General features: G+C 52.4%; 1 protein-coding gene across 1 annotated transcript in view; it reads left to right on the forward strand.

Moving 5' to 3' along the window:
• The first annotated feature begins 4877 nt into the window (after positions 1 to 4877).
• Positions 4878 to 15748, forward strand: part of ZNF710 (zinc finger protein 710) — a 65513-nt gene continuing 54642 nt past the window's right edge. The window contains exon 1 of the mRNA XM_044229742.1: positions 4878 to 4917. The gene's annotated coding sequence lies outside the window, so the exon portion shown is untranslated. The remainder of the gene's footprint in view (positions 4918 to 15748) is intronic.

Below are 15748 nucleotides of genomic sequence, written 5' to 3' on the forward strand. Positions count from 1 at the left end.
TAATAACAAACCTTCCTTCCCATTTTGGCTCTTTGGCGGGGAACCATGGCAGGCCCTGGAGATGCCGCCATTGGCTGCTTCTGCCTCACGACAGCAGCTTTCTCCCTCCCTAGTGTGAATCTGGAGGCTTCCTTCCTGGGCTGGGGCAGGTCAGGGGATTTGGCTCAATGGTACTGGTGTCTGACTGTGCGTCTAGGCCCTTGCTGGGAGCTCCTGACATTCACGGAGGTGTTACAATTTACGAAATGCAGCTTCATGAGGCCCCTGTCATACAAGACTGCTTTTACTCCTCCCAATTCCCCCCAGAAGGGGACACTCCTGAAGTGTAAAAGGTGTCAGAGAAGGATGTGGGTCACCTGTCCCGACCGTGGTCACAGGACCGGGGAGGTACATGGAGGGAACAGTTGCTCTAAAGAATAGGCAAAAACAGGGGCACCTGGGTGGCTCAGTGGGTTGAGCCTCTGCCTTTGGCTCAGGTTGTGATCTCGGGGTCCTGGGATCGAGTCCCGAGTTGGGCTCTCTGCTCAGCAGGGAGCCTATTTCTCCCTCTCTCTCTCTGCCTGCCTCTCTGCCTACTTGTGATCTCTCTCTCTCTCTGTGTCAAATAAATAAATAAATAGATCTTTTTATAAAAAAGGAATAGGAGAAAACGGACGTCCCGGAAAAGAATTCTCAAATGGGAACTCTGGCTTCCAAGTCTGGTTCAGCCACACCACAGCTGTGGCCTTGGAAGTTTGCTTTAACATCTCGGCGTGTCAGTGTCCTCCTATGTGAAATGACGACCAGAAGCCGACATCCAGCTGGCACTCGGGAGCCTGCACAAGTATGGTCATTGGAGCGGGTCCATGAAAGTGGAAAACTGGAAACATCCCACAATGCAACAATTCGTTTAAACAAATGAAGACACACGCACACCATGGAACGGTATCATCCGTGGGTGATGACGTGGATGTTCATACATCGGAAGGATATTTGTGGCCTATTACCAAGTAGAGAAGTTGTTGTAATTCAGTAGGCATAGCGCTATGTCATTTTTGTTAATTTTGTAAAAATAACATATTTACACGTATCATCATTCATCGCTTTAACAAGATTTACTGTGCACAGTTTCACTGGGATGTGCATTTACATGCGGGTATGTGGGTACAAATTGTCCAAGGATCTCCACCAAAATACAATGTCTCTACAGGGGGTTCTTTTTCTGTTGAGCTTAGCTGGTTTTTCAAATTCTTTCACAATGAACTTGTGTCATAAAGAAATAATAGAGATATAAAATGTTTACAATGCAGAAGCTGGAACACCAGGGTCTTCTTCCAACCAGGGGCATTTTGGTGGGGCCAAGTTCATCTGCTGGTTGCTTGGGGAATGAGGAACCCAAGCAAAGGCCTAAGAGGTTTGAAGGGATTTCATTTGAGCTCTGGAGGAGTCAATAATCTCTTTTTCTCCCTCTCTCCCCCTTGTTGTGAATGTCTTTGTCTACTTCTCTCCGCTGAGCAAACACACCCAGGTGCCTGCTCCAGGGCCCTCCTGGATTTTAGGATTCCTTATTTGTTCTTCGGGCAGGCCATATAAGTCCACTGATCAGGCAAGGCCTCTGGAACTCCGGTCTCTACATTCCAGTCATGTTCAGGAGATGATACCCTGGGCATCCTGATCAGACATAGGTGTTGCCCCAATCCCAGTCACCCACCGGGACAGGGGCCATCTTTGAAGGAACGCTTCTCCCCCAGGGAGCACATCACATTTCTGACACCGTGAGTCATTCTGGTTTCAACCCAGAATATAATGTCACTTCCAGGTTGTATGGGCACCTCCCTGTCAGTCATTCCCTGATTTATAATAACGAGTAAAAGTTACCATATATCGGCGTTTCTGTCCCAGATCCTGTGCTGGGCATGGGCTCGGGCAAGGCTCACAATAACTCTGTGAGGGGCTTTCATCCTCATTTTACAGATGAGAAAACTTGGGTCAACTTGCCCAGGGACACGCGGCAAGTAAGCCTGGGCCCTTCCAGGCCCAGTACAGGAGTGACCAAACTGAGTCTATCATTCACCGAGGCTGCTGTTACCCAAGTTCTTGAAGCTAGCAAGTGGAAGAAGTTAAAATGTGCTGTATCTCGCGCAGATACGGCCCCCCTCCCCGACTTACGCCCTAACACACTCCCCACTGGCCCCTCCCTGACTTGTGTGCCTGCCGGCCCTCACTCCCCACTCCCCCGTTCTACTCCACACTACAGCAAATACTTGTGGCAATTCCAAGAATCTGTAAGAATGTTCTCTTTTGCCCTGGGGCCTTTGGACAGGCTGTACCTTCCCACACATTTGCCTGGCACAGGCCTATTCATTGAGATGCCACCTCCTCCAGAAAGCCATCCCTGATCACCCCAGCCCGAGTACCCTTAGGGGCTTCCTTGGTTCATCCTGATGTATCACACAGCATCATGGTTGCCTGTCCTCTCGCCACTTTTCCTCCCCTGCAGGGCTGCGAAGCCTAAGGGAGGGCCACTCATGCCGATGGCGAGGTCCTCAGCAACCAGCACGGAGGTGGGCACAGAGGAGGGAGCCAGTAAGCATTTGTTAATTGAATGCTTGATTACCAGAGCTGTGTTCTGCTTTGTTTGGAGAACACAGCTTAGGTGCACTAAGTGGGATATAAAATGACAGCAATGTGGCTTCCTGTCTATCCTATTAAGAGGGCATAGTGGGCGAATGCTTTGGGGTCATCCTGGGCTCAGCACTCTGATGTGAAAACCACGGTGTCCTCCTTTGCTAAAGCAAAGAAGTCTCGGGCTCCTGTTTTCTCACTCCCAGGCAGAAACAAACCATGTTCTGAGTGACTGGAGTCACTGCTCACAACACCAGGAGCTGGTTTAGGGTGGGGCGAGGGGCAGTGGCCTTGGGGCTCCAGTCTCTAAAGGCCAGGGCCTCTGGGCTGGGGGGAGGGGTGAAGAGTAGCAGGTCCTGTCCCCGGGAGGCTGCAGTCACTGGGGGAGAGACAATGGGGCTCAGCATCTGCTCCTCGCTGGGAGAAGGGACCCTCCAGTGAAAAGCCAGGGAGAGCAGGGAAGTGTGGGAGGAATTGATGAGGAGAAGGGGTGGAGCCAAGGAGAAGCAGCCGGGAGGAAGGAAGGGAAGGGGAAGGAAGAGAGGAGGGAGGGGTGAGGATTCAGGCTTTCCTTCCTCTGGTTGACCTGGTCCTGGGCTGCAGCCGCTCTGGCATTGTTTCCTGCGGAAACCCTCGGGGCCCACGAAGACCTCATGTTTCTCCCCAGCCCCTGGCAGCAGCCCCCGTCCAAGGGTCAGGCATCCAGCAGGTGCTCAATACTTACTTGGGAAAATGAGAAACGTGGCCAAGTTTGCTCTGGGAACTTTTCCCTTGTCTTCTCCCCACTTCTCCGGAGAAGCTGAGGGCAGAGCAGGTCTTGGGAGCACGCCCAGGCGCCCCATGAATAATTGACCCTTCCTGGCGGCTGTACCCGGCTCAGTCCGAGGACTCGAGACCGGCCCAGCGTCTGAGTCAAGAAGCGGCTCCGAGTGGCGGGCGTGCCGGACGTTGGAGGCCGAGGGTCGGGCGCCTGCCCGGGAGCGGGGTCTGGGGGAGGCCAGGTTGTGCCAGAGGCCGCGGCCCCGCGGGGAGGCGCTGGGGCCTGACCCCCCCGCCCCCGCGCTGCGAACGGCCACGCCTCAGCGCCCCCCAGCCGTGCGCCCGGTCGGGGGTGGAGGGCCGAGGCCCAGGCCCAGGGATGGGAGAGCCCACGGGGGCCGATCCCTCCTCCGAGCGCCTCCTCGGAGCCCCTTCTCAGCCCGGTCCCGGCACTCGCAGCCCGCGCCGCTCCCTCGAGCCTGGCCGTCCAGGGCTCTGCAAACAGCTGTTTAAAGGCTCTTTTACAGTTCAGTGCTCTGCGGGGATGTTTGTTCCAAGCCCATCTGCCTACTTTAAAAATATATAAGTAAAGAACACACCCAGCTTTCCACCCCTGGCTGGGGAGGGGCGGACTCGGCGGCCCCCGCCCGCACTTCGGAAGGAACCGGCACCCAGCCGCCGCCGCTGCCCCCGCCCCCGCCCCCACCGACCCTCCTCTCGGGAGGACGCCCCGGGCTTCCCAGGGGGGAGGGGGCACGCAGCCCCCCGGCCCCCTTTGTGCGGGGCCGGGCCGGGCCCCCCATTTCCATGCGAGGTTCTGACGCTCCCCCTCTCCCCCGCTTCAGTTAATCTTTGTTCCCCTTTTCTGCTGAGAGGAGAAAAAAAAAAAAAGAGAGAAAGAAAGAAAAGGAGGAAAAAAGGCGTGACTTGATTTTCAAACGAAACTCCCACAGCAAACAAAACCCTTTTAGAGAAATAAGAAAGGAGGAAGAAGGAAGAAAAGAGGGAAGAAAAAAAAAAAGGAGAAAGAAAACCCTCCAGGCTTTCAATTTGAGTGGGAGAGTTGAACCGAAAGAAAGAGAAAGAAAGGAAGAAAAATCCTCTCTGCGGTAGAAAGAGAAAAGAAAACTTGGGCTGACAAGAGGGGGGTGCTGGGGGGGTGGAAGGAAGTGAGAAAACAAAAGAGAGATAAAAGGGCTGCTTTTCTGTCTCTCTTCCTCTGCGAGCTGGGTTAGGAGGAGCTGTTTTGCATCCCTTCACGTCAGCCCTGCCTCATTCCCTTCTTCCAGGGAGGGAGAGAGCGAGCAGGAGGGAGAGAGAGCGAGAGAGGAGAGGGAGAGAGAGGAGGGAGAGAGAGAGAGAGAGAGAGGGAGAGAGAGAGAAAGAGAGGAGCCGGAGGGAGGGCGGCAGGAGCAGGCGGCGGGCGCGCGTGGAGGCGGGCGGCGGGCGCGCAGCAGCAGCCCGGGCGGTGGGCAGCCAGGAGCCCCCGGCCCGGCCCCGGCCCCGGCCCCGGCCCGCCGAGGGCCCCAGCGCAGGAGCCGCGCCCGGAGCAGGGTGAGTGTCCCGCGCGGCCCCCCGGCCCCTGGCCCCGCAGCCCCGGGCGGCGCGCCGGCGGGGGCGCGGGGGGCGCGGGGGTGGGTCGAGGCGGCCGCGGCCGACCCGCCCCCCGCCTCTCCCCGGGGACGGCCGCGCGCAGGCCCGCGCCGCGCTGCAAACATGTCGTCTTTTCCTTTCACTTCCACATTCCCTCATGCCGGGGAGCTGGAGGGAGAGAGGGAGAGCCGGGGAAAGAGGGAGAGATGGCGTCTGGGGGGTGGGGGGGCGAGGAGGGGGAGGGGAGGGAGGGAGGGAGCGAGCGAAAGAGGGCGAGAGCGAGGAGAGCGCGCGAATGAGAGAGCGAGCGAGGAGAGAGAGAGGGAGAGAGAGAAGCAGAAATGAAAGGAAAGCGCCGCGGTGGCGGCGGCGGCGGCGGAGCGGGAGGCCGGGGAGGCGGCGGCGGCGGCTCCCGGGCCCGCACGTGGGTGTCCCGGCGCCCCGCGCGCTCCCCCCACACCCGGCCCGGGACTCAAAGTTTCACCCCCTCGCCGCGCCGCCCCGCCCCTGCGGCTGCCCACAAACTTTATTCTCCGGGTGGCGGGGGGGTGGGGTGGGGGGGCGGCTGCTGCGCGTCCCCGCCGTCCCGGGTGGGGGGCGGGGGAGGGCCGAGCGCGCCGCCGCGGAGGAGGTGGGGGATCCGGGGCGCCCCGGAGGGCAGCCGGCGGCCACACGCGGTGCGCTGCTGGAACCCGGCCGGGCCGGCGTCGGGGCGCCCCGGGCGGGGGACCTGTTGAAGGCGCTCGCCGGCTGGCGGGGTCCCCACGGCCTGCCCCTAGGCTCCCTAGTTTCACTTCCCCTTCCTCGTCGCCCCTCTCTGTCTCCTCGCGGTCATTTTCCTAATTGGACGGAGCTGTGGGGTGTGATCGGCGGCGTCAGATTAGGGGGCCGGGAGGCTGCGGGGTGGGCGCCGGGACCCGGGGACCGACGGGGCAGCCCCTGCAGGCGCGCGGATCCCACAGATCCGGCCGTGGTGCCACCGCCCCCCGAACTGCGGACTTGCTAACTAGTGCGTATCGGGTTTTTTTCCAACTTGCCTTTTAAGATGACTTTTATGGTCGCTGCAACTGCTTCCCTCCAGTCTGAGCTGTAGTTTGGGAAGATTTAAGAGCCCTGGGAGGTGCTGGCGTGGGTTTTAACTAACCCGAAACGGCCCTTAGTGTATCTCTAAGCTCAGCGTTGGTTGGGGCAAAGGCAGAGCCGTAGTCTGGGTGCGTTTTCACAGGGACACTGCGAGGTGCTCGTCCTTCCCTGTCTGAGCGGTCCGCGAATGACCATCCTGGTGGCCCACCTTTGAGCTGCAGGCTGAGCGCCCTAACTGTTAAGAACGCCCTGAGCGCCTTTATTTCTATGCAAAGTGGAAACTCCTAGCCGGTGTGGACCTGGAGAGGACGGAAACGGTTCCCGTGGGCGCCTGGGAAATTCACAAAAAATTCCCCCACAGGTGTGCAAAGCAGGACTTTGCACCCTTGGGGGTCACCCAGCCAACTTTGAAGCTACTCTTTGAGTTCTGCCTTCATACACGTGTAAGCAACAACAGTCAAAGTTCATTTCTCCCAAGTAGAAGGCCCTGGCCCTGCACCCCGATGTGCTTTTCTGGGTGAAGGGGGCCTTCAGAGTACCGGGTCTTATGGGAGAAGGGAAGAAAACCACCCCTAATTGTCATTAGACATAAAACATGTATTTTTAGTGTTTGTGATTAAGCCAGGGGCCTGTCCAGTTTTGGGGGGGGTGACCCAGTATGATCGTCCCTTTCTTGTTTATTTTATTTGTTTATTTATTTGACGGACAGAGATCACACGTAGGCAGAGAGGCAGGTGTGGGAGGGGGAAGCAGGCTCCCCCACCCAGCAGAGAGCCCAATGCGGGGCTCGATGCGGGGCTCGATCCCAGGACTCTGGGATCATGACCTGAGCCAAAGGTAGAGACTTTAACCCACTGAGCCACCCAGGCACCCCAGCTTTCTTGTTTATTTTAAAGGGAATATTGTTTTCTAGAATTTTCTTGATGCCTTTATCAACTGGCCCATGAGCCACATGTCACCCTGGGCCAGGCACCCGCCTGACCCTAATTGGTCACCTACAGCTCCAGCTGCATTCCCGTGCTCCAGACACCTGCAGGACCTGGCTTTCTCACTCGAGGGCAATGGGAGTAGAGCTGCTTTCTTTTGAGCTGGGGTTGGGGGGGGGGCATTTGGGTCACATTTCCTTTCCTGTGGTCTCTCCTGGTTGCCCACTTGTCTATGGAGGGAGATGCATTGAGTTGAAATGGGGATAGGCGCTCACTCTTCTCCAGGCAGATTCCTAGGTGAGTCCTTGTCCTGTGGTGTGTGGCCTGCAGGCCATTTGTTCCTTACTGGGGTCACTTCCATTCCAACCGGGCATTTCCTACCAGGGAGACTTATTTTAGGCTCGCCGTCTGGAGACAAGGAGACAGACAAGGTCTGGAGCCGTTCTCAAATTGAAGGAAGGGAGACTAATGGGACCACCGGAGATTTTGCATGACTTCTATTTTAGGTTTGCCTTGGGGCCCGGAGATATTTCTATCAGAGTCTGCTTAAAAAGTTCAAGTTTGAAGTTAGAAGGGAGTAAATAATGGAGAAGGCGGGTATGCCTCAGAGGGTCCTTGCTCACCACCGGGTCCCAGGCTTGTGTTGCTGAATAAAGGCATCTCTGCATCTGCTGAGTCTCCTGTTAATGATGATGGTTGATCTCAACCCTAAGACTTCAGAGCTGGGAGACACGTCAGAGATTTTCTAAGAGACACCAAGGCACAAGAAAAGCTCGATGCCCAGGGCCACACTCTGCGGGCAGAGTCAGCATTTGAATGTGAGCTTCTAGGGTCCCATGTCCAGTGCTCTTCAGCACAAGGCCATGGCCTCTCTTCCTGCGGGGTGTCCCGGATCAGGCTCTGTCCAAAGAGCATGGCTCTGAGAATAAGGAAACCATAGGTGTATGCTGCCTGCAGGGGACAGGTAGATGGAACGCCTTACTGTCCGGGTGTGTTGCCCATGTACCGTTCTGAAGGGTTTAACAGGCCAGCGGTGACTGCTGGGGGGAACTAGAAGCAAAGGCCCCCAGTTCCGTGGGGCAGCATTTCATCAACAGGATGTCTCCATGTCACAGTCAGCAGTTTGGGATCTGGCCTGCTTTCTTCATGCTTTGTACTCATGTACGATTTATTTAGGACTAATCTGCCGTGAAGAATGGGTGTAAGGAAGAATCAGAGGCCTGAACTGGTATCTGTTCATGGGTCAGATCTCCTCCTAGAACATCATCTCGTGAGGGTAGAAAGTCTGTGTTCATTGCTGAGTCCCTGTGCCCAGAGCAAAGCCTGGCACATGGTGGGCCCTCTGTAATACTTGGCGAATAAGTGTACTGGGCACTGGGAAAGAGACCTCCCTCCCAGAAGGAACCCACGAGTGACACACAGAGGCGGGGATGGGAAGGTGATTGATGGGACCTGCAGAGTTTTGCAGTGAGTCATGGCTTCAAACAAGCTCCAGACAGGTAAGGCAGGAGGAGCTGGGAAGAGTCGGTCCGGAATAGGTGGAGGCACTGGGTAGAGATTGTGCAAAACAACAGCGAGATCTCAAATTGCACTGCATAGACAGAAAACAGTAATAATCACGTATCTGAGGCCGGGCTTGTGCTCTGTGTGTATGTCATGTCCCTTCGTGTTCCCATTTGGCAGATGGGGAAACTAGAGCACAGAGGAGTTGAGTCACTTGTCCCAGGGCACAGAGCTGATAAACTTGAACCCCGGCTGTCTGGCTTCGGACTTTGCCTCCCTGGCAACGAGGTCAGGCATCTGTCCCCACACCAAGGAGCTGAGGCCTCAGAGCTTTGGGGTTCCTCAAAAGGGTGGCAGCAAGAGAACTCAAAAAGGAACATTTGGTCTGTAGAGTGAGGCTGGTCAGGGCGCGTGACCTCTGCTCCCACAGCCAGAGCCCACACTGTGCTCCAAGACCATTCACCCAAGGAAGACGCTAAGGGAATGCTTCTTTGAGAGGCCTAACTATCCCCCAAGCAGAATGGCTAGTACCAGATCCGGGACTGTTTTGCTCCTGATAAACATTTAGATGTTTTTCTTTTGAAGTATCCTTTTCAGCTTAAATTTTAGTTGGTATGTATTTAAAACTGCTGGGAATTCTAAAGCTAGAAGTATCATCTGTTGGCCTTTGAGGCCTCCAGAAGGTGTTTTCCATGGGTGTAAACTTTCCCTTTCTTTTTTTTTTTTTTTTAAGATTTTATTTATTTATTTGACAGAGAGAGTACAAGCAGGGTGAGGGACAGAGGGGAGAGGGAGAAGCAGGCTCCCCACTTAGCAGGGAGCCCAATGCGGGACTCAGTCCCAGGACCCTGGGATCATGACCTGAGCCAAAGGCAGTCGCTTAACCAACTGAGCCACCCAGGCGCCCCCAAACGTTCCCTTTCTACTCCAGGATTCTGGACCAGGGTCTCCTAGAGCACCAGGGCTCCCCTTTCATCGACAGTATGATTTACCAGTCTCTGTGCTGGGCCCGACCTCATGCAGCTTGTAGTCTCCCTGGGAGACAGACACTGAACTAATAATTATACAAATACTCTTTAATTACAGTTGTTATAAACGCTTCAAAGGGAAAATGGTACAGAGGCCGTGGGAGCCGATAATCAGGGAGGATGGAGGAGAAGGGAGCTTTCCTGAAGAAAGACCATTGAAACAGCCACGGGAAGGGTGGGCAAAGAGGCTTTTAGCCAGGGTGGGACAGTCCATTAACCTTGACATAAACCCTTTCTCCTCTAAGCATCAGCATCGCGGCCCAGGAGCCTGCCAGAAGTGCAGAAACTACATCTTTATGCAACTCACCTGCATGGTACAGTCTGAGACATGCCAAAGGAATCCAAGTACTGAGCCGGGAGCTTGTCAGCCGTGAATGAGTGGGGTGGCCACTGGGAAAGTTACTTCCCTGGTTAATGAGGGAATTAGATCATCTCATGAGTTCCTCCTGGCCTCTGTCATCTTTGGCTTTTGCTGGTTTGCACTCTTTCCAAGCTTATTAAGAACAAAGGCCCGGGTGTCTGTAGCTTCCACCTCTGCGGGGGCCTGGTGGGGGGTGGGAGGGCTCAGCAGGCACGGGTCCGAGCCATGGCCTGCCGTCAGTAGATGCTGCACAAGCGGCCCCACCATCGAGGGCTGTGGGGAAGGATCCGAATGATTCGCAGAGAGCATGTGCAGCTTTGTTGCACGCAGAGAGATGGTCTTAAGGTGACCCAGGGAGGATCTGGCCTGAATCGAGAGCAAAACGGGCAAGGGTCAGAAGGGCTTTGGGGAAGAAAGGTGTAACATTTCTGCTGAAAGCGGAACCTGAAACGGGGGAGTTGCTCAATAGCCCATTGCTTGTGAACATGAGACTTATAGCCTTGCCACAGAGTTTCGCGCCTGAGATCCCCACATCAGTGTAGAGAGGACCGGCGGGGGGAGAGGGGTGGCGAGGGGGTACTTGAGTTGCATGTGCACCTGTGCCGAGGGTAATGGGGGTGAGCGTGCGCTTTGCACCCAGAGCTCTCGCCAGCTTCCAAGGGGTCTGTGGCCTCCCCGAACTAGGGGCAAATGCCTTTCGTAACTCATCTCCCCAACTCTCTTAGGACACAGCACTTGCCAAGGACTGGGCCCCCTGGTAAGCACTTGCTGTATATCTGGTCATTTTAGGTTGAAGAGCTTTCAACCTAAATTGAGGTCAAGTGTCAGAAGCAGGCCTGGCACTGGACAGTCGGGCCCCAGCGCGTCCCTGCTCACAAAGCCTCTCGTCGTTAACGGGGCAGGTGGGACTAGGGGAGAACGCTTCTGGCTGAACAGAGGTGGAGGTTATGGAAGTCCCTACGGTTTCCGGTTAAGTGTCTCCCGGTTGCTCATGCGTAAAACAGAAAGGTTTTTCCCGAGGAAACAGGTTGCCTCGCACCAGGTTGCTGGGCTAGCCCGGGAGAGCCTGTGTCACTGTTGGGCCCAACTCATTTTTGTTTGCTCAGGAAAAAAAAGAAAGAAAGAAAGAAAGAAAAAGAAAGACAAATTCGAAAACAAGACGGCCAGGCTAAATTAAAGATTCTAGCTTTGGGCGGGAGGTGCTCGAAGACATGCACTGTCGAATAAGGGGTGAGTTGGTGGCAAGAGACTGGGGTAGATTGCAAAAGGGGGATTAAAAGATGTGAGAAGCCAAAGCAGGGCCAAAAACATATGTCGAATCAGCAGCTTCAAAAAGGTAAAATGACTGGTTCTTACTACTTACTAATGTAATGTGTGTAGCTCGAAGACCTGACCCTTCCCCCATCCCCAGCGCCTTACCCCCACGTACAGAAGCCTTTTGTTTTCTCTTTAATTCATTTCTGTGTTATGTGAATTTTTATCAGTGTGTATTATCTTTCTAATCTATATATTTATAAACGGAATAAAAGGACTAGTAGAAGTGGGTTGACCTGTGCGGGGGTTTTAATCCTGTCTTCTGCAACTGATATCGTAAAGGCGTTTCTGATATTAAATCTATACGCTCTATTGTGTGTATGTTTTGGAAGTACTGAGAAACGTGTTGGAAACGTGAGGATTTTCAGTGCCATCGGAAGCTGAGAGTAGGGGATCATGTTGTGGCCGGACTGCTTTCCCTTTCTTCCTTCCGGAGCCCCGGTGTGTAATACTTAAGGGGATCAAAATCAGGGAAGAATGATCACACAGAAAGCAGGAGTGGGTCCTCCTTCCAGATTTACACGGGAAGCTGTAACTTCTGTGATGACTCTTGGTGATGTGTGGTTTGTCTTCTGGGTCATGTTTGAACGCCATCCATGACCCCATCCCGTTTCCAGTGGGGCAGCGGTGGGATGGGCCTCCAGATAGGGAGGGCTCTCCCGTGTGCGTTCGGTAAAAAACAAGAGCCAAGCTTTGGTGGTGGTTTTGTGCACCATATCACAATGTCCTCACAAGGACCACATCCCCTCCGGCCTTCTGAAAAGCATCAGGTACCCTTTGGGGGCTGACGGGGCTGTTAGGCTAACACACACTCTCTGATGTTTGATCCTGGGGCCGCATCTCCCATCACCAGCCACAGACCACGAGTTCACTGTGGTCTTGCCATTACCTGAAAGCAGGTCAGCTCTGAAATTCAGAATTCTTCCCATCCCCTAACACCCCTGCCCACCCCTGCCCCAAGTTGGGACGTCAGTGCCTACCATCAGTCCCATCCCTACATCCCCTGTGTCCTGCCCCAGCTGCCTCCCTAGGCCTGTGCACCCCACATTCTCCTTTGGCCCTGCCTCTCTCCAATTCCCATATCACTCTCTCCCCCCAGGACTTCAGAGAAGAGTTCACCCTGTCTGTCCCTGCTTCCTCTCTCCCACTCTTCTCTCCAGCTCTGAAACAGGAGAGCATTTAACCCCCTACTCCTCCCTGCTCTTACAAAGGCCCCTGGCCCACCCCCCGGATCACACCTGGCAGCCTGTTTGAGGGCCTCTACTTACCTGACTTCTCTGTACCAGGTACTGTCATGGAGAGGGTTGGCTTATCACTCGGGGCTCTCTTCCTGCCTCTCTGATCCTACTGTTTTCTGCCATTCCCTCCTCTCCTGGCAACAGTTTGGTGCCTCTGCCATGGCTCTCTGCTGCTCGTTTGCCTTCCATGGCTGTGGTTTCAGACTCTTACCCTATGTCCCTGTCTTCTTGTGTCCTGTAAACAGTCCTGAGCTGGGTTAACATTGGTTTTAGTTTTAGATATGTATGAATTTCTTTCTGCCATCTTATTAGTTTGTGCTTTCTCTTTCTTCTGTTTCTGAGTCTTCATTCATTCTTTAACTTTTTAAAGACTTTATTTTTAAGTAATCACTACTTCCATCATGGGGCTCAAACCCACCACCCCAAGAACAAGCGTTGCACACCACTGACCGACTGAGCCAGCCAGGCGCCCCTGTTCATTTTTTCTAATTGATTAAAAGTTTTTTTTCTTTCTTTCTTCCCTTCACTTTGTTTTTTCCTCTCCTGTGTTGCAGGTTATACACTGTTTCTATTCTTTTAATGCATGCAGACTGTAGAAGGTATAAAATTAGTTGGTGTCTCTATCTTTTCTCAAATAATGCAACGACCTTGGAATGCTTTATGTAAAGTCACTGTTGTGACACATTCAGTTGTCACACAGGGGTTTAGATACATCTTGTTTCTCTCTTTTCAGTTCCACAAATGAGGCAATTACTTACTTTTTTGAAAGAGCGGGAGAGGGGAGGGCAGACGGAGGTGGAGAAGGAGACGGAGCAGACTCCACACCCACCCAGTGCAGAGCAGGACCTGGGGCTCAATCTCAAGACCCTGAGATCGTGACCGGAACTGAAATGAAGAGGGAGGCTTAACCGACTGAGCCACCCAGGCCCCCCGGGGAATTTATTTTTAATGTTCTGTGCAGTTAACCTTTGGTTTGATTTTCCACCTGTTTTCCATTTTGTTTACTTAGATTTCTCCTTGCATCTCAGACCTACTTTCTGAGATCAGAATCCCATGTGGTGAAGACCTTTAGTCATAAACTTTTCAGTTCCTGTTTGGCTAAAATCGTGTGTCATCCTTGTTGTTAACGCATTGTTTTAGTGGGTATAAAACATTAGCTTGGTAGCTATTTTCTCTGAGTATGTAAAGATAGTATTGCAGTCATGCCTGGGTGGTCCGCTCATGGGACTCGTGATTTTGGCTCTGGTCATCATTTCAGGGTCCTGAAATCTGGCTCCATGCTCAGTGCAGAGTCTGCTTGTCCCTCTCCCTCTCCCTCTGCTCTCCCCCTGCTTGTGCATGAGCACTCTCTCTCTCTAAAATAAATAAATAAAATCTTTTTAAAAATAAAGTAAATAAAGATAGTATTCCATTGTCTTCTGGCCGGTTGTTGATGTTAAGAAATTGGTAGCACAATTCTCAAGTATTATCTTCTGCCTGATTGTTGTTGATGGTGGTGGTGGGGTGTGTGTGTGTGTGTGTGTGTGCATGCGTGCATACACGTATGCACACTCATTTGTATGTTTTGTAGTTCATTATTATTTCCTTAGGAGTGGTTTTGAATCTCTTTGGCTAAGGATTCATTGGGTGAAACCAAAGATTGGTGACTTTTATCAGCTCTGAAGGATTTTTAGCAGTTACCTCTTGGAATGTTATCTTTCCATCATTAGCTCTCTCCGGTTTCTCTTTTGGGTACTCCAGTTAGATGTAAGGTAGATCTTACTCTGTCCTTTATGTTTCTTAACTTTCATTTCATTTTCAGTCTTTTGGATTTTTTGTAATGTTTTCTGGATAATATCTTACTTGTCTTTCAACTCACTAATTCTCTCTTTAGTTATCTCTAACCTTCTGGTTAACCCTTCCACAGAAGTATTGTTGGTATCAATATTGACTCACAAATTTTAATATATTTGCATGTTTCCATTGCAGTTACAATTTTTGATGCTCATCCTTTGAGTTTTTAATCTGGGTGATTATATTGTTTTATTTCTTTGTTTCTATTTTATCCTTTTCTGAGGACACGTGGTGGTTTGTGTTTTTTAATAATCTCTTACTCCTTACTTGTGTTAATTCCCCGTTTTATTAATCACATTAACTATACTTACTCTTGGATTCTGTATCCGATAATTCCAGTCCCTAAAATGTTTACAGGGACACTTCTGTCTTACGATGCTTCTGCTCATTCCCACTCTTGAGGGCTCGCTTCTTATGTGTTTCATGATTTTTGCTTTTGCTTTTAAGATTGATTTATTTATTTGAGTGAGAGAGAGAGCGAGCATGCATGAAGGAGGGAGAAGCTGAGGGAGAGGAAGGAGAATCCTCAAGCAGACTCCCCGCTGAGCACAGAGCCCAAGGCAGGCTCTGACCTGAGCCAAAATCAAGAGTCACATGCTTAACCAAGTGCTTAACAAGGTGTCCCTGTATGTTTCATGATTTTTTTTTAAAGATTTTATTCATTTACTTGAGAGAGAGAGACAGCACAAGTAGGGGAAATGTCAGGCAGAGGGAGAGGGAGAAGCAGGTTCCCTGTAGAGCAGAGAGCCTGTCGTGGGTCTCCATCCCAGGACCCTGGAATCGTGACCTGAGCCGAAGGCAGATGCTTAACCGACTGAGCCACCCAGGGGCCCCGTGGCTCATGATTTTTGACTGTGAGTTTATGTTTGTTGGAATTCTATCTGCGAGGATTATTTGAAATACGGAATGAGAGTTCTTTCTTCCACAGAGGATATGTGCTTTCTACCAGACACCTGAAGGCCCTTCAGATGGGTCCATTTATTTATAATTCTTAGTGTGCTGTCTCAAGGGCTTGGCAATGACCGCAGATCCTCAGAGGAACCTTTTTTTTTTTTGAAAGCCCACCCATAGCAACACGAAACCAGATTACTTCCTTCCTAATTATATATGACCAGACACCCTACTTTGTCTCATCGTTTCCCTATTGCCAAATAGTTTCTCTACATATTTGGACAAAGTCCTGGTCATGCCAGGCCCAATTAAAAACCATGTATCCTCGGAGCCATCCCTTGCAGAATCGACCTGCTCTCCCACTTCCGTTCGCCTCTGTTGCCTTACCCCTTAGTCTGTAGATGTGCGCGTTTAGACCCCATATTGGATTCTGAGTTTCTGGAAAGCTGGGAGCGGTGCCCTTTATTTCTGGAACCCCAGCACCTGGTGCACTGTTGGCCATCGTAGTTGCTTAATAGAGACCTATTCATTGAGCAGAATTTATGGCAAAATCAAGTCTTCTCTTCTTCTTGGATAGAATAAAAAAAAAAAAAATCCAAGCACAAACCTGCCCCG

The sequence above is a fragment of the Neovison vison genome, chromosome 13 (genome assembly GCF_020171115.1).
Source record: "Neovison vison isolate M4711 chromosome 13, ASM_NN_V1, whole genome shotgun sequence".
Classification (NCBI taxonomy): Eukaryota; Metazoa; Chordata; class Mammalia; order Carnivora; family Mustelidae; genus Neogale; species Neogale vison.